At 38.4% G+C, this 22,523-nt stretch overlaps 1 long non-coding RNA gene across 2 annotated transcripts; it reads right to left on the reverse strand.

Annotated features, from left to right (window-relative positions):
• Positions 1-912: 912 nt before the first annotated feature.
• LOC126343581 (uncharacterized) lies at positions 913-22,497 on the reverse strand. Of its 2 annotated transcripts, XR_007565157.1 has the most exons (5): positions 22,382-22,491; positions 14,409-14,467; positions 5,276-5,365; positions 4,274-4,594; positions 913-2,165 (listed from the first exon to the last, which is right to left on the reverse strand). It is a non-coding gene; the product is annotated as an uncharacterized LOC126343581 (long non-coding RNA). The 2 variants fall into 2 exon arrangements; XR_007565156.1 differs by lacking the exon at positions 14,409-14,467 and having other exon boundaries at positions 22,382-22,497.
• Positions 22,498-22,523: the final 26 nt, after the last annotated feature.

Here is a 22,523-nt window from a genome sequence, read left to right on the forward strand (position 1 = left end):
AACATTACATCCCATTCTCTTTTCAGTCTATGTTACTAATGTATCAGTTCTATTCTGTTGCAAACACCACTCGTTTGCTGAGGACTACAGGCTGCACTAAATTCAATTTAACTGAAAATAACAAGTGGGAATCTCAGTGCTGACCTGTGTGCATTATCACAATGGATTCAGAATACAACTAAATCCACTCAAAAACTTAACTGATCCTTGGTTATACAATCAAGGTGTTTTGGGAATCCTTACTACTCAGACCTATACAAAAATCATTTCTTCCTTAGTAAGGCCTCTAACCTGAGATGATCATGCTAGCCTGCAAAATGTGACGAAAGCCCCATACGAAAAAAGCAAAATAATTGGATTGCCAACTGAAATGCCAAATTCAGTCTATATCACAAAAGCAAGACCAGTGCTGCCATTACCCACACCTGAAAAATTCTCGGCTTTCAGAAGAGTTCCTTCTCAGGAAGGAAACAGGGAAGGTTTGTGAAAGCTCAGAAAGAAGGTAGGTCACTCAGACTTCAGGGCAGGATTTGTAGACAAGGAAAAACTGAGCCTCAGATATGCCTAACACTGACCCAAATCAGTATTTTTGCTATTATTATTCCCCAATATAGCTAATTAACTGAAAAGTAACAAGATACATTTGGTTCGATTTAGAGAAAACTGTCAAACATATGGTTACAGAAGGCACACAGAAAAAAGTGTCATAATTACTCAACTAATTTGATACTTCTGTTATGAACACACGGTTTTAAATACCTTCTAACAAAGATACATCTACATCTTTTATGTGAGTACCACCACGATACAAGCATGTAATCATAGCCCTGCTCACTACTGTCTATATCTAGGGAAACAATACCAAAGTAACACAGGCTTTAGGTTTTAATTTGCAGAAATAAATACTTAGTCTTCAAAGAGACCACAATTCTTTAATTACAAAATTACAGTACATCTTTCACATTTCATTCAATACAAGTGAAGGAAAGGAAAATGGAGGATTTTCTATTTCACATTGTTTTTAGATGAAGGGAAGTGCTAAGAATTCTTTGAACACATTGAACGCCATGCCTATAGGCAAATAGTTACAGGCATTCTTGCAGAATACCAATTTTCATAAATAACAAAATGTAACTTCTTAGTCACTGTTTTGATGCACATACTGAATTATATACAGACTTAATACGGTACCACTGCAGTACAGTATTGCATTAACTACACACATTAGTACCTAAGCTAGGTATGTTTCACATGATACTAATATCACTTAAAAGCTAAAACTTACATCTACTTACAAAAATTGACTATTTTCAATGATATGATTCATCATCATACTTTTATCAAGTCTCTGCTTACAGGATGGTGACTGACAATTGACAAGGGTCAGGACTAACTGTGTTGCAGTGTGAAAAGCATAGATGCACAGTACATCTCATGACAATACAACTTTACAGAATCCACCTGCTAAACTGACATACCGAAGTCGAATGTCAAGTCTTTCACAAATAAAACTATAAAGATTTTACAAATGGTAATAAAGTTATTGCTCTTAGTGACAAAACGAAAAAAATACTTTCAAGCTACTGGAGTGCTTCAGATCAACTGCATATACTTAAGGCACAGAAGATGACAAATAAATGTACTCTTACAGTCATAACTTACACAAATCCATCCAGCAACTTTCAAATCAGGTCATAAAAATAATGCCTGCATACCAGGATTAAGTACAACTGCATTAGCGCCTATCTCTTGAAGTTGAACGAGAACGGCGGGGGCTGTCGCTACGAGACCTGGAGCGAGAACGACTGTATGAACGCCTGCGTGGTGTTGGTGAGCGTCGTCCACTGCGCCCCCAACCTCCACGACGACTCCTACCAGTTGACATCTCCACACGAACCCTGGTGCCACACATTCGTGTACCATCTAGAGCTCTTACTGCGTCTTCAGCATCTCTAGGGTCTTGAAATTCAATGAATGCAAACCCTGGAGGATTCCTCGCAACCCAGACATCCCTCAATGGGCCAAACTTGCTGAATGCCGATTCCAACTCATACTTCGAGGTACTGCTGCCTAAATTCCCAACATACACTTTGCAGGAAAGATCCCATTCACGATACCTGGACATCTCTGAGGTCTACTCCTGATGCAAAGCAGCAACTGAATTCCTGAAATATCAAACAATTGCTATAAAATCTCTAAAAATTAAGGTGTACGCACATACACTACATATTCAATACTCGTAAAATCAGAAAAAAATGAGCAACACTCAAAAAATGAATTACAACAAGCATAACTCTTCTCCTTAAGTGCATGAGCTTTCAACTTTACATTGCTATTTTAAATAATTTTGGCAAGAAAGACTTTGGATCTTTTGAAAGTATTTAACAAGGGAAACCTGTTTAATAAATTTAACAAATAAAGAGTCCATTACTTCAAATTATTTCACTTTAAAAAAATCTAACAGTATATTAATGTTTCTAACTTTCACTTTTTAATTCCATGCAGAAACTCTAGTAAGTAAAATTCCCAAAAAACACACAAAAATATTTTATCCTGAGACACATAATTACATGTACTTACCACTACTATCTATTTAGACAATATAGCTGAAACAGTAAAACTGCAACCAAAAATTTTGATTGCAAATTTATTCAATGGCAATTCATTGAAGGACACTATTGAGAAGTCACATAAATAAAGTTAAGCTGACAGCAGCTTACAAACAATAGAAGATTCTCAAGAACTCCCTATGAAGAGCCTTTAGGTTAATTTTTCAAGAGTACAAATTAATTTTCTATGTTAAATAGCAGCATAACTAAGTTCACGGTTATGAACAGTGCTACAGAGTATCTGTTTTTCTCAGAAAAAGTCATCAGACCATTCTTGCACTTCTATTTTCCATCACTAATGAACTGAACTAAAGTGTTCCAACGTAGTCAAGGTAGTATTTCAAACTTTAATCAGGTGACTGTTTCAAATACAGGTCACATTTAACTGAAACGATATCCAACTGACAAATATCTGTAAATGTTGAGAAACTTTCAGGCATTTTAAGAAAAAAAAGCATTTCATTTTCATAGCATCCTGAATACAGTTAATCAAGAGAGTTCAGTATCTGTCGATCAATATTTGTTGAAAGAATTTGAAAATATAGCTCAAGAGGAAGTTGATACCATCCCAGTTTGTCTGTTTTCAGAAGACTTTGATAAATTAAAAGAAAATACCTGATTACGCTGTTTGGAGAGTAACTGACATCCTGTTTTTAATGTTATGACATAGTAACAGAAATGCTAATACAAATCACAATGCTGCAATAGGAGTGCAACCAAAGTGAAGATTCGATTGCCACTAACCAGTAAAACCAAGCACTTCAACTTTCCTCGAAGAAAAAATGAAACACACATCATACCTAATTAGAAACCTGTTCATTTGTTCCAGAGAGCTACAGTTGGTCACAAAGAAGCTTCCCAACCCTATTAGTTGCTGATACACATTACTGGTGAATATCGAACACCAAAGTGATCTAAGACCCTACTTACCTCGAAATCAATGACCAAAAGAGCAAGATAAGTGCAGTCACGAAACAAAGACATGGATGTGGAAGTTAATTTTTTTCCCAAACTTAATTTTTTGACCATTTGAACTTTTTCCAAACAACTCTAAAAATGAGGTACAGTACTAATTGTAACATTCTTTATGATGGGTCAATATATTAGACTGCTAAAACATTGAAGTTCTCCATTTCTTACAGAAAAAAAATTCCATCGCAAAAAAGTAATGCCACTGCCACATAAACATAAAAAAATAAAAAATTCTAAGTGCGTGAATAAAAGAATACAGCCTCTATTAAATATCAAGAAAAATTAATTTAGATATTCCGATCTATATTTAACTTTCTGCCTGAATCCATGGGTAAAGAACGTTGGCTATTAAATTTGCATTTATAAACTGTCACCTTCAGTTTTCATAAAGTAGGAATAAATCAGGCACAAATAATCTGATATATTAAAATTAAAAAAAGAGTTTGTTAACACTAAAATTCAGTATTTATATTCAAGCCACAATGTTTCCACTTTACATCTCAGACACAGCAACATTCCTTTATATTGCACATTTATGTTACATGGGTAGCCTCTACAGTACTTAAAACACCAAGTGGATTCTTCTGCAAACTTTTCTCTTTTTATAGGAGGAAAGTAAACTTCCAGACCCCTCCATAAGGCCACATTGAGCCAAAAAATTATTTCTTAACTATACAGAATTGTACCCTAACCTTCCATCTATCGATGTAGTGGAGACTCAGATAGAGAATAAAGATGCGTTGAACTAGGAATGATTTGGAAGCCGAGGCACTACTGCTGGAATTGCAGCTGTCGGTGCCGCAATGAGGTGAGAGTCGGATGAGGTGTCGTCGGGCGGGTGAGAGGCAGAGACGGTGCGGTGTTCCGCAGCAAAGGGCGAGCGAGGCAACTGAGCCATGGCTGCTGCACACGTGCGGCAGCCGATGATTTCTGCAGTGGTTGCTGTATGTTGACCTGCTTGCATATTACTGATGCCCATTGGTCTGTAGCGGTTGATCTGTTACAACCCAGTTCTGTTGAAATATCAAATGAGTTGGGTCTTGTGATGCTATTGTTTTAAATTATATTTAAATAACTGTATATATATGTGTTTTTAATTAATTCCTGGCACCATAAACAAACAATTACATGCCAGGAATTAATTTTGTACCACAATCCGCGACAGGAGTGCGCGCTACTGCAGCTAAGTTATTGAACTAATACAGGAATAATCAATACACTAAGTCAGTTGCTGAGGTCAACATATATGCGTGAAGCAAAGAATTTCACTACACAGTTAAATTTAGTACCTGTTCACTCAAACAGAAAATACAATTTCTCTCCTTTCAAAAACAAACCCATTAATTTTTATACACACATTATGCATACCAATCCCAGAACTGTAATACTTGCAGAAACTGTACCTGTTAATAAATATGAAATAACTAGATCTGTAACATTTCACACCTTACACACACACACACACACACACACACACACACACACACACACACACACACATTTCACTAATTTAATGAACTGCAGATAGACAATGTACTTAGCTTACATGTACTCCTTTGGTCTAAACAAACTGTAACTGAAACAAAATATCGACATGGAAAATAAAACAAAGTGACCCCAGCACACTGACTATTTGACAGTAATGTTAGAAATTTCTACTAAATCTAAAGATAGACAAACTATATTACACTTACCTGCACAGTTAAGAATTTATGTATTAACTATGAATTTCCAAACAGCAACTTTCTGTGCCACTAACACCGTAAAGGAATATTTGCAACAACCTGAAAACATTTCAATGAAATTCGATTTTAGTAGTCAACATTTCAATTAGCCAACAAATTTGTTAGGGACAAGACAACAACGTATTTCAAGTAATGCACATTTATTAACTTGCATGGAAGCTTGAATTTGCAGTAGCAGCTACTGATAAAATATCAAAATAGATTGAATTGCTCCCTTCATTTCCTTACAGACAGAGAATAAATATCCCTTCCCATATTAATTCATTTCACATAGTTGCACAATTTTTGAATTAATGGAGCTACAGAATGAATGGATGGAAAAAATTGCCACAACAGCAACAGTCAAGTCATCAAGCAAATTTATAGTGTTATTGGTCTGCAGCTCATATTCTAGTGGCTAGCGTTGATGTCTCTAGGCCACAGGCTCCAGGATTCGATTTTCGGCCGAGTTGGGGAGTTTCTCTGCCTGGGGACTGGGTGCTTGTGTTGTTCTTATCATTTCACCAACATCATTTGTGGCAATGGCTAGAGTGGACTGTGGGGAAAAAAATGGACTGTGTAATAGCATACTGTATGGGTGCTGATGACTGCGCAGTTGAGTGCCCCACAAACAAAAATAATCATCATCATCATCATCATCATCATCATCATCATCATCATCATCATCATCATCATCGTTATTGAAAAGGGAAACATAATTTAATTGACGACTATTAAATACCATCTGAATCATTCAGAATATGGCAGTTATATAATAGTACTGCTTATCATTCTGTTAAACACTGTATGGCGTCCTATCAAGTCTCACAATAAAGAGTATAGTTATCTGCTTGTGAGATGTTTGGACAGTTTTTTCATTAGAATAACTCACTTTTAAATGTGTAATATCTGAGTCAAGGCCACTAACAAGGGAAGGCCACAACTATGGGATCACTGATTTATTTCAAACTTTGTACACTTTTCCTAGGATATTTAACAACATAATGGGGCAATTCCGGGAAAATAGCAAGAGTAGTTCTACATGTCTATTACGTGACTGATGTATCTGTGTGAAGGTGCAGGTTGTAAGAGGTCATTGTGGTCAAGTGGTTAGCATTTGGGATTTGCAAAGGAGTTGTGGATGAGGTGGTGGTTCAAATCATATCAAAACTTATTTTTTAATCTACATTTTTTTACCACTGGTCACATTATTCAAATTGTGTGACATTTGAGAGGTAATATAACCAATATCAGATTAATTTTCATGTAGTTGTAATGAATTTCATATGCTATTTGACTATTTAGTGTTTTTAATTAAATTTCCAAGTACGAGGGACAGGCTAGGAAAGCCCAAGTCAAATCTCTCTGAATAATGCTGCAAATGACATTCAAAGTCAGTAATATAGTAAAGATACAATATGCCACACAACACGAGTAATGTACATTACTAGCTGAATGTGCTCTCGACATCACACGTTGCAGGACATTATTTGTCATACAGATATGGAAAACAAAATAGAAAGAAACTTCCACATGGGAAAAATATATAAAAAACAAAGATTCCAAGACTTACCAAGCGGGAAAGCGCCGGCAGACAGGCACATGAACAAAACACACAAAAACACACACAGAATTACTAGCTTTCGCAACCGATGGTTGCTTCTTCAGGAAGGAGAGGGAAAGACGAAAGGATGTGGGTTTTAAGGGAGAGGGTAAGGAGTCATTCCAATCCCGGGAGCGGAAAGACTTCCCTTAGGGGAAAAAAAGGACAGGTGTATACTCGCGCGCACGCACACACACACACACACACGCGCACGCGCGCACGCACGCACGCATCCATCCGCACATACACAGACACAAGCAGACATATTTTGCCTTTAAATATGTCTGCTTGTGTCTGTGTATGTGCGGATGGATATGTGTGTGTGTGTGTGTGTGTGTGTGTGTGTGTGTGTGTGTGTATACACCTGTCCTTTTTTTCCCCCTAAGGGAAGTCTTTCCGCTCCCGGGATTGGAATGACTCCTCACCCTCTCCCTTAAAACCCACATCATTTTGTCTTTCCCTCTCCTTCCTGAAGAAGCAACCATTGGTTGCGAAAGCTAGTAATTCTGTGTGTGTGTTTTGTTCATGTGCCTGTCTGCCGGTGCTTTCCCCGCTTGGTAAGATATGGAAAACAAATTGAAATGGGATCTGCTATATTGAATGACTGCAGTTTCCCCGCATTTACAGGGAATGTCAAAGAGTTTCGAAGGGAAAACACACCTCACTGACATTTTGAAAATTAAATAATATGACCAGTGATGGAAAAAACAGTTTAATTATTAAGTTTGAGCAGGAGTCGAACAGTCACTACATACACGTTTGTCGTACGAAGTGCAAACAGTAATCACCTGACCACCAAGAACACCAGTAACATCTGGCACAGACACACAGGTACATAAGCTACATGATAGACATGTGAAACTTGCACATTATATTGCTTTAATGGCCTACTAAAAATGTATAAAGTTTGAAGTGAATCTCTAATCCCAATATCGTGACCGCTCCTTGTAAGTGGTATAGCCTATTTTACTATTTATGTTAACTTACATGTACAACCTATCATTACATTAAATTCAGAAACCTCTGTCCACAATGTGTTACTCTCATGAAACCAACGGTTTCTTACTATAAAGATATCTGTATGTTATTAGAAACAGCATTTCTATATGGTGAGATGATATTCGTCCAGTGCTAGTAATTACTTTCTTGTAGGTATATAAATATTGAAATCAGTAACAACTTTAAGAGTCTGCCAACTGCTTGAAAACTATTTCCAACCAGTACAGAGATTCAATTTTTCAGATGACGTACACAGTGAAGGCAGCTCAAGTGCAAAGGCTGTGATCGTTGAATAGATGACTTAAAATTCAGCCATATACTACAAATGCATAAAAAATTTCTACCTAATTAGCAATTTCGGTACTTGAATGACAAATTTATGGAGAACTTGGGTTATCAAATTACTTACTGTTCCAGCAGGATGTTACACTATGCAATTACGTGCTTTGTACTCGCCAAGTGGAGGTAACCATAGTGTTGCTTGGCAAGTGGCCCTATTATTGAACATATTGCTTCAAAATGCTACAAAATGGAGATCCATTCCATTAGTAAAAATAATACAACAACCTACATGTTTACTCACAAATGAAGAACATTGCTTAGTAATATACTGCCACACCAAAGTAATCTCAAACTACACGGGAAGAAAAGCACAATAACCTAAGCCCTACCATTCAGTTTCCTTCTTGCAAAACAGAATAGTACTCCCCCCCCCCCCCCCACCACCACCACCACCACCACCACCACCACCACCACCACAACGAACAATAGATTTTAAAGATTGCCAATACTATCAATTATACATGTACAAGTTGCAGTGCCAACTACAAAATTTAACCAGATAATTTATGGTTACATGATTACACCCAGGCTCCTTCCTAATACTTAACAGGAAACATATCAATTAGAAACTACAGCGCACTCTCAGCAATTTACTGCTCAGTCAAATCAATTAAAAGCTTCATACTATAATCTCCTGCCACCCTGAAAACATCTGCAGCCATATCCCCTTTACTCACATTACCCAAAATAAGGTTTTCTATTTCTACCACCAATCCACACCACCTTCCCCTACTGGATTCCTACATAAATGCCTGCAAAAGGAAAACCAGTATGTCCATTTACTTATCACTGTACTCTGTGAGCCAATACAAGCAAGTTTCAACAAAAAATTAGTCAATGTAGCAGTGACATAAACAAAGCCAAACCAAGTGCCTTGACAAACAGATTGTCACAAATTATCCCTGTAACATGGCCACAGTACCCATATTATTAAGCTGCAAATATAAGTGACATCTCAGCTACAAATGTGGAACAACAATCCCCAAGAACACAAACTGCTTGCGAACAGCCAACTATGGCATCATATCAGACATCTGCGACAACATACAACTAGTATACGTCACAGCAGAGTCCTTCCCGAAAAAATAAATTTATCAGACAGTCAGCTTATTTTAGTATTACCACAGGAATTGTTACACATAAAAAAAGGAGACTGCAAAACATATCCAAACGGTGAACTACGTGTGACACCAGCAAGTGGTAGTATAAGGTACATCGTACACTACAAGAAGTGAGAAGTATCTTCTATCCCCGTTGTTTATGTTTTTGACCTTTGTTAACAAGAGGATTCAACTTTAGTCAACTTCATTACTGCGTCACCCATGTATTCTGACCTTTTGAGATTTTAGTTTTCAACAATAGAGCTTTGGCATTTTGAAAATGCTATTCCATGAATGCCATTCTCTCACTGGGAACAAACTGACAATAAAAAAAAAATCATGTCACAGATGGTACTAAGAACAGAAATACAGAGCTACTCTCAATTGGTGAGCAGGGTAAAAGAGATATCTACTGACCAATAAAATGACATTTTTACAACATTTCATGAAAAAGTTTTAAAAAGGTCATTAATTTAGTTCAAGGACACAGCTTACAGAATTTTACTATGCAATCACAGAAACCAATATCACCATATATTGACAACATATCTTTGCTCAGAAATCGTGCAAATAGAGAACAGCTTACTCTCACACACAAAACATTTTACAAAAATAATAGTTACACAGTAAGTTAGAATATGCCCTACCAATTCTTTGTTATGGAGTCAAAAAAATGTAGCGTTTTGAACATTTGGAAACAGCTCTGAAAAACTAACCGACAATAAACTGAGGAAGATTTGTATTTTCCACAACAGCATTCACCAAAATTTGACATTATGATAAAACTCCACCAATCAAAGTTTCACACTATGTGTCGACTGACAGTCACTAATGGCTCAAACAATAAATTTTGTCAATAAATGAAAAATTTACCTGGAGGCAGTAAGATTCATTTTCAACTCACAGTTTACACACGGAAGTAGAACTATAATTACTGGACAAAGCAGCATGAATCGTTTGACACTTTTTTTTTTGTGATTTAACAGAATGATGCTAGACTACAAAGTGGTAGCTAACTGTTTGGTAAAAGTGTTATGCCAAATTTCAGCACGTTCTCTGAACATGATCACCAGGATTTTTCATCTTTGGACTTTTAAATGGGAATATTTCTTGAGAGGACAAACCAGACCTTAGAATGTATGAAAAATTAAGTTCACGGTATTCCAACAACACGCAACGTCAGGCAATTAGAAATCACGTCAAGAAATTGCACACGTTTAGCTTATCTACAGGGTGAGCAAAATACAGCTGGGCAAGAAAACATTAAGACTGAAGTGGAACAGATCCTTGTGAACAGGAGAATCGTCAATCACAGAAAATCCTGGAAACTGTGATTTCAATGCACCAATCAGTTGTAACACATATATGTGCATGTATCTTCCATGTGCTCTGTCCTGAATACTTTAGTGTGTCGCTATGTTTGAGTGAGAGGAGCAGATGTATTTAGCGACTAGCTGAACCTAACACAACACAGTGGTTATGATAAAACAGCATATTTTTGCTGTTTAATATTATGTGAAACACACAGTTCATGGTTCTCGCAGGGAACTGCTTATATAAGAGTTTATGACTGGAAGCGTTTTGGCAAAATTTCGAGCAAAATTTTCAATATAAACTTAACATTAAAACAGCACGAAACAGGCTCAGTAGCAAATAACACGATTTTCACTAGGAACTGGGTCACACTCACATCAATCTTGTAAATATTTTAAGGGCAAGTTTTGCTTTGCTCACTCTATATGAGATTTCAAACAATAAAGATGGAACACTAGATTACTGAAGCAAGACCTGAACAAAAATGATTTTTTTTTTTTCACAACTCTACGAACCAGATCAAATACATATTGAAAGTTATACTCCATTGCTCTGGGATCAATCTTCCTGCAGAAACAATATTTTAGTGTAACATTCTGTAAATGTGTAACTATAGAGAGAAAAAGACCACTGGAATCTTTTGGCTGTTAGGAAATTTACTTACTTATTTTTAGGAAGAAAATGATGCAACAATGATTAACCTCAAGCTGTTGTGCTATTATTTTGAACATTTTTTTTAAATATCTAAAAAACGAGGATCAGAAAGTAACACACAATTTAATTTTTTGTCTCTCCAGGCACTGCACCCAACACAGTTCTAAGTTTGCGCTACAGAGGGTATTTTGTTTTCACGTGCACCTTTAGAGAATCCTGAACTGCAAAACAATCATGGTGCACATGTTACTGTTGTCAACTTGAAGGGCAGCTGCATTCTTCCATGAGGTCCATGTGAAACTCAGAATTTTGCCACACTCCTGGTAGCAAGTAACAGCTGTAACCCTGCAGAATGTCGGAGCCACTGAGGCAGCAATCTGAATGGCTGACACGTGGTGCTGTGAACATTATTACAGCAGTTCAACGTTCCCTATAGTGCAGTGTACTGTTCATGACACACTGAAATTTCATAAGAATAGTGCTTGCTGAGTGCTTAAGAACCTCAGGCAAGCATAAGGGACAGTGAATGATGACAAGCTTGCATTACTTAACGTGTTATGCTGCAGAAGAGCATGACTTTTTGAAAGAAGTCATCACTGGTGATGAGATGAGGGGGTTCAACTACATGTCTGAAACTAAGCACAGGGTTGCCACGAGTCCCCCCCCCCCCCCCCATGAAATTCCCAGATATTTCCCCAATTTCTAGAAAAGTTTTAGTATTTTTCCTAACAAATTTTGAAGTCTCTAAGTTAAGACGTAAAGCTGGAAAGTTGGCAGTCCATCTTCGCAGCTACGGTACAAGACACAATAGTGCTAACAAGGAAATAGCTAAAAAAAAATTGTGAGCAGACGGCCTTTTCCAATGTGAGCAAAAATCGTAAGTACTAACATCAACATCTTTTGTACTGAACTGTTTAGATGGAGGAAGCAAACCAAATGGTGTGTGTGTGTGTGTGTGTGTGTGTGTGTGTGTGTGTGTGTGTGTGTGTGTGTTTCATTAAGACCGCTAATGTTAATTTATTTCAATAAAACTAAACACATTTGGTGACAAAAATACATGTTTCCTTTTGGAGGTGAAGGACAGATTTAAAGTACCCTCACTAGTTTCAGAAATAAAATCAGAAAAAAGTAGGCCTCTTGAAAGAAGTATATAAGGCGGGGAAGAATTGTGTAAACCAACACTGTGCGAGACCGCCAATAAAAGGTTATTTCTACTATTTTTGCTATTGTCGGTTATTACCCACTGTGTTATCCTAATATTTTACAGGTACTGTGTGATGTTTCCTTTGAGAATGTACGAGTTCACAGCATATAAACTGCCGGCGACTGAATTTTCTTCTTCTTATCATCATACTTTCTAATACATGAACTAATTTTGAAGTGTCTAAATGTACTAGAACAAATAAAATGTCTATAAACACCACACTGTATAGCATAGTTGTGGTGAGACAGTCATGATACCTGAAATCCATCGGTCGTGGCCTCTGGTCTGCTGAGCAGCACCACAGTCCTGCATCCATGGATAAACCATGAGAATCTGCTGCATTATGACACACACCAACAGGCCCGGCCATTGGCCGATTGGTGAGACTAGATCAGAAGGGCAAATTGGAAACCAAAGGGCTTGAGATCAGCAGGCCCGATCCATTAGAGATACCTGCAGAGATGGCCTCGCATTTTGGCCAGTCACAGAAATCTGCTATTTTTGCCAGCTATTCACAAGTCACTGACAGCATGTTGATCAAATGGGAACACAGTGATCAATCCATGAAACAGGTAACTTATTCGAATACGCTGAGAGTCAATAATAATGAGGATAAGTAGAAAGTCACCATGATGGTGATTGCTGAGCCCAGACAGGCACGTAGGAAAGACAATCTTACATTCATAACTAACTTGTCAGCAACAGCTTTTATCAGAAAACAAGAACACACACATTAACACAATCACTTTCACACAACTCATGCATACATGGCCGCCATCTCTGGCCACTGTGTCTATGTCTCAAAATCAGACCCAAACAAACCACTCCTCACACCATCCTGCCTCTAGTCGGCAGTTGCTGGGCTAGTGGCAAGAAGTGACAGTCTAAGAGTTTGCGTAGTACACATTTTGTAAGTTTTATGTAATTTGACTCACTATGTTTGACCAAGTGGCACAAAGTTGTCAATAAGAGCGGTTGCAGCAAAATTTCACCCATTTGAGTGAAGCTGCCTAAAAACAAAACTGCTGCCAAAGGTAGTGAATTTTGAACACTTATCACAGAAGGGACACCCATCTACGCTTGTGTTTACTTCCATTCGAGAGAGCATCTTTTTTTCCTCTAGTAACATCAAATTTCCAGCAATAAAGGACTATGACTAGCATGGAATGTAAGAACACTATTCGCTACAGGACAAAGATACTCTATGAACTAACAGTGTACAAGATGAATATTACAGCCCTGCAGGAAATAAGATGGCCTCAGCAACACACGAACAATGTGAAAACTATACAACCATATAAAGTGGACACAAACAGTCACCATATATTTGGGGGCAGGATTTGTGGTGTGTAATAAAATAATGTTCACTATGATGACACTAGAAATTATCAAAAATTATACCACAGTGTATAAAGAAACTTAGCTTATTTTCAACACATCAATATTGTATTCCTCAAGATACCAGAAAAAGACTGTACCTTTACGGCGAAAAATATTAACAACACTGCTCGACTTCTTGGAATTCAGAAAATCAATTTAAATTGTCATGTCCCAAACAATGATTTCTTACACTTGCAAAGTACTTTCATTCAGAGCTGTTATCATACCAACTTTCTGACACTTAAGTATGACATGATTACAAGCAAAAAACAAGTTCTGACAGACATCAGGTTTTTAGTTATGTACTGAACTGTATCATATCATTGTACAAAAAGGTAATTTAATACATTACTGACTGATAAGCTTTAGCATGTGTCAGATGTGTTAAAATAATAAAAGATGGCGCCTAAAGTTATAGTTTTAATTGAAATACTTTTGTTTAGAACTATCAAATGAGCATTTTAACTAATTATTCCAAGTAGACAAATGTTTAAATTTAAAACATACACATTCAGGAGTGGAACTTCTTGGAGTTCTCGAAGTTTTAATAGCACCTCTGCAGTCCACTGTGAAAAATTAGATTGTGTTAAATTAAAACTGTCTTCATTAAACTACAACACTTAAACAAGGCCCCAGGAGTAGATAAAATTCCATTAGAACTACTGATAGCCAAGGGAGCACCAGCCCTGACAAAACTCTACCATTTGATGAGTAAGATGTATGAGACAGGCAAAATACCCTCAGACTTCAAGAACATAACTCCAATTCCAAAGAAAGCAGATGTTGACAGATGTGAAAATTACTGAACTATCAGTTTAATAAGTCACAGGGGCAAAATACTAACGCAAATTCTTTATGGAAAAACTGGGAGAAGCCAGTCTCGAGGAAGGTACGTTTGGATTCCACAGAAATTTTGGAACACGTGAGGCAATACTGACCCTACGACTTATCTTAGAAAATAGATTAAGGAAAAGAAAACCAACATTTCTCGCATTTGTAGACTTAGAGAAAGCTTTTGACAATGTTGACTGGAATACTCTCAAATTCTGAAGGTGGCAGGGGTAAAATACAGGGAGCAAAAGGCTATTTACAATTTGTAGAGAAACCAGATGGCAGTTATAAGAGTCGAGGGACATTAAAGGGAAGCAGTGGTTGGGAAGGGAGTGAGACAGGGTTGTAGCCTATCCCCGGTGTTATTTAATCTGTATATTGAGCAAGCAGTAAAGGAAACAAAAGAAAAATTTGGAGTAGGTATTGAAATCCATGGAGAAGAAATACAAATGTTGAGGTTCGCTGATGACATTGTAATTCTGTCAGGGACAGCAAAGGACCTGGAAGAGCAGCTGAATGGAATGGACAGTTTCTTGAAAGGAGGATATAAGATGAACATAAAAAAAGCAAAACGAGGATAATGGAATGTAAATTACGTGATGCTGAGGGAATTAGATTAGGAAATGAGACACAAAGTAGTAGATGAGTTTTGCTATTTGGGGAGCAAAATAACTGATGATGGTCAAAGTACAGACAGTATAAAATTTAGACTGGCAATGGAAAGGAAAGCATTTCTGTCAAGAGAAATTTATTAACGTTGCATATAGATTTAAGTGTCAAAGTAATGTTTTTGAAAGTAGTTGTATGGCGTGTAGCCATGTATGGAAGATGGACGATAAATAAGTCACACAAGAAGAGAATAGAAACTTTGGAAATGTGGTGCTACAGAAGAATGCTGAAGATTAGATGGGTAGATCACATAACTAATGCTGAGCTACTGAACAGAATTGGGGACAAGAGAAATTTGTGGCACAACTTGACAAGAAGAAGGGATCGGTTGGTAGGACATGTTCTGAGGCATCAAAGGATCACCAATTTAGCATTAGACGGCAGCATGGAGGGTAAAAATCTTAAGAGGGAGACCAATAGATGAATACAGTAAGCAGATTCAGAAATATCTAGGTTGCAGTAGGTACTGGCAAATGACGAGGCTTACACAGGCTTTTACAATAATAAAAAGAGAGCCTAAGGTTATAGTTTCAATTGAAATACTCTTGTCTAGAACCATCAAATTAGCATGTTTAATTAATTATTCCAGGTAGACAAATGTTTAAATTTACAATGTACATATTCAGGAGTGGAACTCCTTTGAGTTTCAAAGTTTTCACAACACCTCTGCAGTCAACTGTGAAAAATTGGATTGTGTTAAATTAAAATTGTTTTCATTTAAGTAAAACATTCTTCCCAGTGTGCTCAAATCAGGCACATCAGCAGCATCTAAAATGTTTTCCAAAGGTGAAGTCTTTTCCTGCTCAGGGCAAAAGAACGACATTGCTGGTCCAGATGGGTGAAAAACAATTCAGCGTCCTCTTTATCACACACGTTCCTTATGAAGGCAAGTACCTCTCATCAGATACAGCTGCTACAATATAGTTTGGTAGAGGATTGGCGCATTTCACTGCACGGCATTTTTCCTGGATGAGAAAATCAAGTGAGACTTTTCAGAACATGTTACTCTTCTAATCTCTAATGAGCCATAGGAATGCGGTTTGTAATTGTGAAAGTATCTGGTACCATGTGTTGCGCAGGTTGTAAAATTCATCAAGATGCTTGCATAGAGAAATGAGTGTTGATTTTCTCCAAGCAGGAAAAACCCTTTTGTCACTGTTAGAGGTGCAGAAATTTTAATCATCAGAGGCAGGTGTTATTTAGCTTTTCTCAACACATATTTTACAGTTCCCCCAATCTATCACACACATTTATAGTGGCTAGAAGCAAAAACGAAGCTTTCAGTGCTTATAGAAAAACCATTTTTGTTCACATCAGTTTTTAAAGCTTTTTCTATTTTTATATAGAGCAGTGCACCCATTAGTGAAATGACACAGTTTACTGGCTCATGGTAAACGTTCAGCCAGCGACTTAACCATTTCTTTCTCAGTAGCATTTACAGATGCTACATTGTGCTCTACATCACTTCTACAGCAGTGATTTACTACCAATTTGTTCTCCTCATTTACTGCTTAAATAACTTCAGTGCAACACATTCAATATAATCAGAAAGTCTATGAGGTACCCATTGATAGGAAAAAAAGAGAACTTTTTTTATCCTACAACAAGTAATAGGCCGCCTGACATTTTCTAATTTGGAAAAAAAATGCACTTTGCCAACCAAATATCAGAAGTTCCCATTCAGTAGCAAGAATGTAATGTTTCCTTAGCAAAATCTGAGAGTTAACATTCATATCATATTTTTAATGTAAGTAATGAAGCACACTTATTTAGCAGATGATGTTCAGCAGGTGTTGTGTCACTAATCACAAATGAGTTTTTTTAAAATTTATGTTAAAATGAACAATATTTTAGTACTCAGATTTTTTCCCTTTTCATGCATTACATTTACTTCAATTTCTTCATTTGGATCATAAATTTCTTAAACTTTGCTTGTGTCAGATCTTTGACATCATCTCTTCTACATCATACCACTTTTTTTTGGGATGCATTCTACTTTCTTGATGTTTTGTTACCCATGCTTCAGTTACATAAGTAAAAGTTCGTACTGTGCTTTGTTTAACGTCGGCTAGATTTGTTTCACGGTTTAATCCTGTGAAAAGAAGTTGCAGAATAAAACCAAGAAAGGAAGCAGCTGAAGTTTTATAAAACCATGGCAGTACAATGCTTGCTTACTAGAGTTAAGCATGGGTAACAAGGAGACACCAAGAAAGTATAATCTGGGCCGAGATTTCGATGAATGTTACATATTGGACCCTCTTCACATTCCATCCTGGATTTTCTATTGTTTGATTTTTGCCTGATGGCTTTTCTTCGATCCTAGCCCAGTGCAGTTTTCCTTTGTTACTGTTTTCTTTAGCATCATTATACTCAATGTCCGTCTCTCTTTCTAAAACTTTCCTGTGCTCCTCTTGTTTCTGTACAAACTGCACTTCACGCTCTACTTAGGAGCCACACTGTATCTCGGCCATGCACAACAGAGGCTACACGACCACGTAGATTGTTGGTGCAGCATCTTAAATCCCATTTTACTCCCGCTGATATAATTAATCGTATACTTTCAAACTGATCACTCTCCCTGACTCATTTCTCATTTTTTTGCATGTTAACTCCCACACCTTTCTGGTGCCACATGACATTGTATCTCATCCTACGAACCCCTCCCCACCCCTACACTTCCTCCGTTCTATCCGAGTTCACATCCACTAACTCTACCATCCAGTCACACCTGTCGTCCCCTTCTTCACACTTCTCCACGCTCAGACTGGCTAGCCACAGTAATATTTATTTTTTATTAGTTATTCTTCACTTTGATCCTTGTGATTTCTCACCAATATTAGTGAGTTTTCACCTTTTGCTATCATCAATTCCCTCAGATTTCATCTTGTTTCCACCTTTCCAATCCATTTCATCCTTTTCGAGAATTTTTGCATGTATTTGGCTGTATTTTTGCGAAATTTTTTGGACGTAATTCCACATAATTTACATAATCTTTCACATTTTTCCACCACCATGGATCCTTGTTCCTTCCACCTGCGTCAAAACAGAAAAGTTTCCTTAACCCTAGCCAGATCCCAGCCCCACTTACTGTTCCCGCATTGTTGCTTGGCTCATGGAATCCTCCCTAATGGCCTCACCACCAAATTACCCATCTCTTGTTGCCACCCCTCCTTCCACTATGACCTCAGATTCCGCCAATCCCTGCAGTACCTTCTCTCCATCCGAAGTCTCAAATTCCTGGAACCCGTAACAAAAATTGAAACTCTTGCAACATGCACAACCCCACCTCAAAAAGCTCTCCATCCTGCTCACTTCCTACCCCCCACCTTGGAGTACCACTGTCCACCGCCTCTACAACAACCTCCAAACCTCCCCCACATCCTCTCATAGCTGAAAAATCCTGTCTCACACACCTACTACACTTACCCCACCCTCCCAAACTCACTCCAACCACCACACAGAATCCAGAACCTAAACAGACCCACAACTCAGTCATGAACCTTTCCCTCCTTTTCAAAGGCCTCACCTTTTGCCCCATTCCCAAATTCAATCATGCAGGCCTTGTTAAAGAACTTCTCTCATCCTCCCAGTCCCTACAGTGGAAACACTTCACCACCAACAGCACTACAACCCAGCCTCAACCAAAGACCAATATTGAACCTTGCCTAACGCATTTCACTCCCCCATCCATACCCATTGACACCAAACCACCCCGTTAACCTCCCACAATTTATTAAATTCGAATCCTGCCTCACCATCATTCCCCGGATCCCTCAACATGCAAATCAATGTTACATCCGCAGAAAGAACCACAGTCCACCAGCTAAAACCTGAAGCCGACCTTATAATCCTACCTGCAGACAAAGGCTCCACCACTGTTGTTTTAAATCGCAGGGTTTACCTAGTGGAAGGACTCTGCAAGTTATCTGATACTTCCACCTACAGACCTTGCCACAGTGACCCCATTCCAATAATCCAGCAGTCACTACTCAAATCCTTTGGAGAATCTTAGAACCTCTCCCCAGAGTTCATCTCTCTACTCACTCCTACCTAATACATCCTTAAGTTCATAAACCTAACCACCCAGGACGCCCCATTGTGGCCAGTTACTTTGCCCCCACAGAGAGAATCTCTGCTCTCATACACTCTTAACTTCAACCTATGACCTGGAACCTACCCACCCATAGAAATTACTTCTGCTTTGAAGGCATTACGTACAAACAAATCTGGGTTATGGCTATGGGCACCAACATGGCACCACCCTAAGCCAACCTATGCATGGGCCATCTAGAGGAATCCTTCCTAAAAACCCAGAATCCTTACCACCTCACCTGGTTCAGATTCAATCCGGATCCACTTTCCTCCAGAACCTCAACAACTTCTCCCCCATTTGCTTCACCTGACCCTACTCAAGCCAACAAGCAACCTTCCTGGATGTAGACCTCCATCTCAAAGATAACTAAACTACATCAGTACCTCTGTCCATATCAGACCCATTAACCACCAGCAATACGCCACTTCGACAGCTGCCACCCATTCCACACTAAGAAGTCCCTTCCACTTAAGGTCACAATGGATAGTTACGCCTAGATATTTTACGGCAGACGCCGTCTCCAGCTGATTGTACAAAAACAAATCTCCCACGCCTTATCTTTCCAATCTCCCATCACCTCCTGAAGTCCCACCGTCCAGCCACAGAGGAGCATTCCAATTCAGTACCACCCAGGACTGGAGCAACTGAATTACAGTCTCTGCCAGGGTTTCGATTACTTCTCGTCGAACCCTGAAATGAGAAATGTCCTGTCCATTATCCTTCCCACACCTCCCACAGTGGTGTTCCGCCATCCACCAAACCTACACAATATACTCGTCCATCCCTACACAATCCATGCTCCCAATCCCTCACCTCATGGCTCATACTCCTGTATGAGACCTAGATGCAGGACCTGTCCCATACATCCTCCCAACACCATCCACTCCAGTCCAGTCACTAACATCACTTATAAAATCAAAGGCAGAGCTACCTGTGAAACCAGTCATGTTATTTACAAGCTAAGCTGCAACCACCGTGCTGCATTCTATGCAGCTATGATAACCAGCACACAGTCTGTCCACATGAATGGCCACCGACAAACTGGTGCCAAGAAACAAGGAGACCACCCTGTTGCTGAACACACTGACAAACATGACATCCTTCATTTCAAGGACTGCTCCACAGCCTGTGCCATATGGATCCTTCCCAACACCAGTTTTTCTGAACTATGCAGGTGGGAACTTTCCCTGCAATACATCCTACGTTCCTGTAACCCCTTTTGCCTCAATCTTTGTTAGTACTCACCCATCCAGCCCTTCCTTATTCCCATTCCAGCACTACACAGCCATCATTCCACCGTCACAACCAGTCGTTTTGTTTCTCTCCTTTTACATTACTTCCCCCTCCCACCTGCCCTCCATCTAACTTGCAGTACTTCACTATCCGGCACCCCCACCATACTATCCCTCTCCCTCCTCCTCACCCCGTCACAATCGCCACTCCCATCATGCAATAGTGCTGCTGCTCGCATTGTGGTTTCAGTTGCCAGAGACTGCAGTCGTGTGTGTGTGTTGCTGACTAAGACCAATGGCCAAAAGATTTAATTGCGAGAGTCTCTTTGTTGTGCCTATCTGCAACTCAGCACCTTCACTATATTGTGAGTAGGAACTTTCCTTCTCATAATAATGTTACATTCCTTCCTGGATTTTCCATTGTTGGAAGTAAATATTAGGTTTTAGTACCCATCAGTTTGTTACCACAACCAGTTTTGCTGTTTTCCCATTCGTTGGCTTTGCCAACTCACAACCAAATTGTTCGAACATAACCTACACCTTGGGCTACACAACAGATCAGTCTGCAAACAAGATTACAGCATTAAGGGGGCGAAGGTCCAGTATGTAGCTTTAGCCAACATTTCGAACATGAGTGGAAGGATGTATAGGAAATCACACATGAAACAATGTTTAATGAAAATTTTAGGGATGCATTACAACTAGGGCTAAATGAAAAAAAAAATTAAAATAAACATAAAACTGACAATACCCAAGTCGAATGTACAGAATGTAATTGTTTGCGAGTGGAAATGTGGTTAGTTAATATCACATTCACCAGCTTCAGTACAGTCCACAACGCTTCAAACAGTTTCTTTTACATGAAGAGAAAACATGTTTGAGCTCCCCAAATCGGATTCACTGGTTACAACAGTTACATAGACATGGACACACTAAACTTATACCTCTGCTATGCGTAAACGAAAAAATGCAAAACCTTAAGTTATGATTCATACAAATCTGATACTTCTTCAAATAGAGTAACGACATTTTTTTAAACGAAAAATTTTGAGTTTCTAATCGTTTTGTTTCAGTTTGTTAACATGGGTTACCGCACTCCAATACGCGAGTGCAACGTTCAGAATGGTTTTTATACGGGAAAAAAAAAAAAAAAATCTGTAAAAGCTGCCTACTTGAAGTTCTATTGGAACTCCACTGATATGGCGCTGACATAAATACTATGCTGCACTACTGATTAATTTGTTACCACTACTTTTAAGTAGCTTTCAATTTACTGGCTTCACCAACTCTTAACCAAATTATGAACTTTCAATATTACCCAGTCCTCCGGCTACGCTACAGATCTGTCTGTAACCGCAATGAAGAAATAGAAAGGGGGGTGGGGGCATACATCATGCACAATTCAAAATTGTTCTTAAGTATTTCGCAAAATCCTCCCTAAAAACTTTACGCAGCTAGCAACAGAAGGCCCAATAGACTTGACTTTTAATGTGATGTGATACTTGCACCACTAAGGACTTCCCCCCCTCAGTCACAATAGTATTTGATATCCATAATGGCTACCGAAATCTACCTAGAATATTTCAAATATTACAGCTTTATTTTTTTACTCAATTCGCGCAATATCTTTGAAGCATATTACTGACATTACATACCTTACACTTGGGACGGCTTTCAATTCGAGGCGTAAATATCCCAGAAATGACACTGTTTCTTTGAGAATATACTTCTCGCTTCACCTTGATCCAAATTGATCGTCAGAGATTCTAACTCAACGCTTCATTTCCTGATGTTTTG

Source organism: Schistocerca gregaria, chromosome 1, assembly GCF_023897955.1.
Source record: "Schistocerca gregaria isolate iqSchGreg1 chromosome 1, iqSchGreg1.2, whole genome shotgun sequence".
Lineage (NCBI taxonomy): Eukaryota > Metazoa > Arthropoda > Insecta > Orthoptera > Acrididae > Schistocerca > Schistocerca gregaria.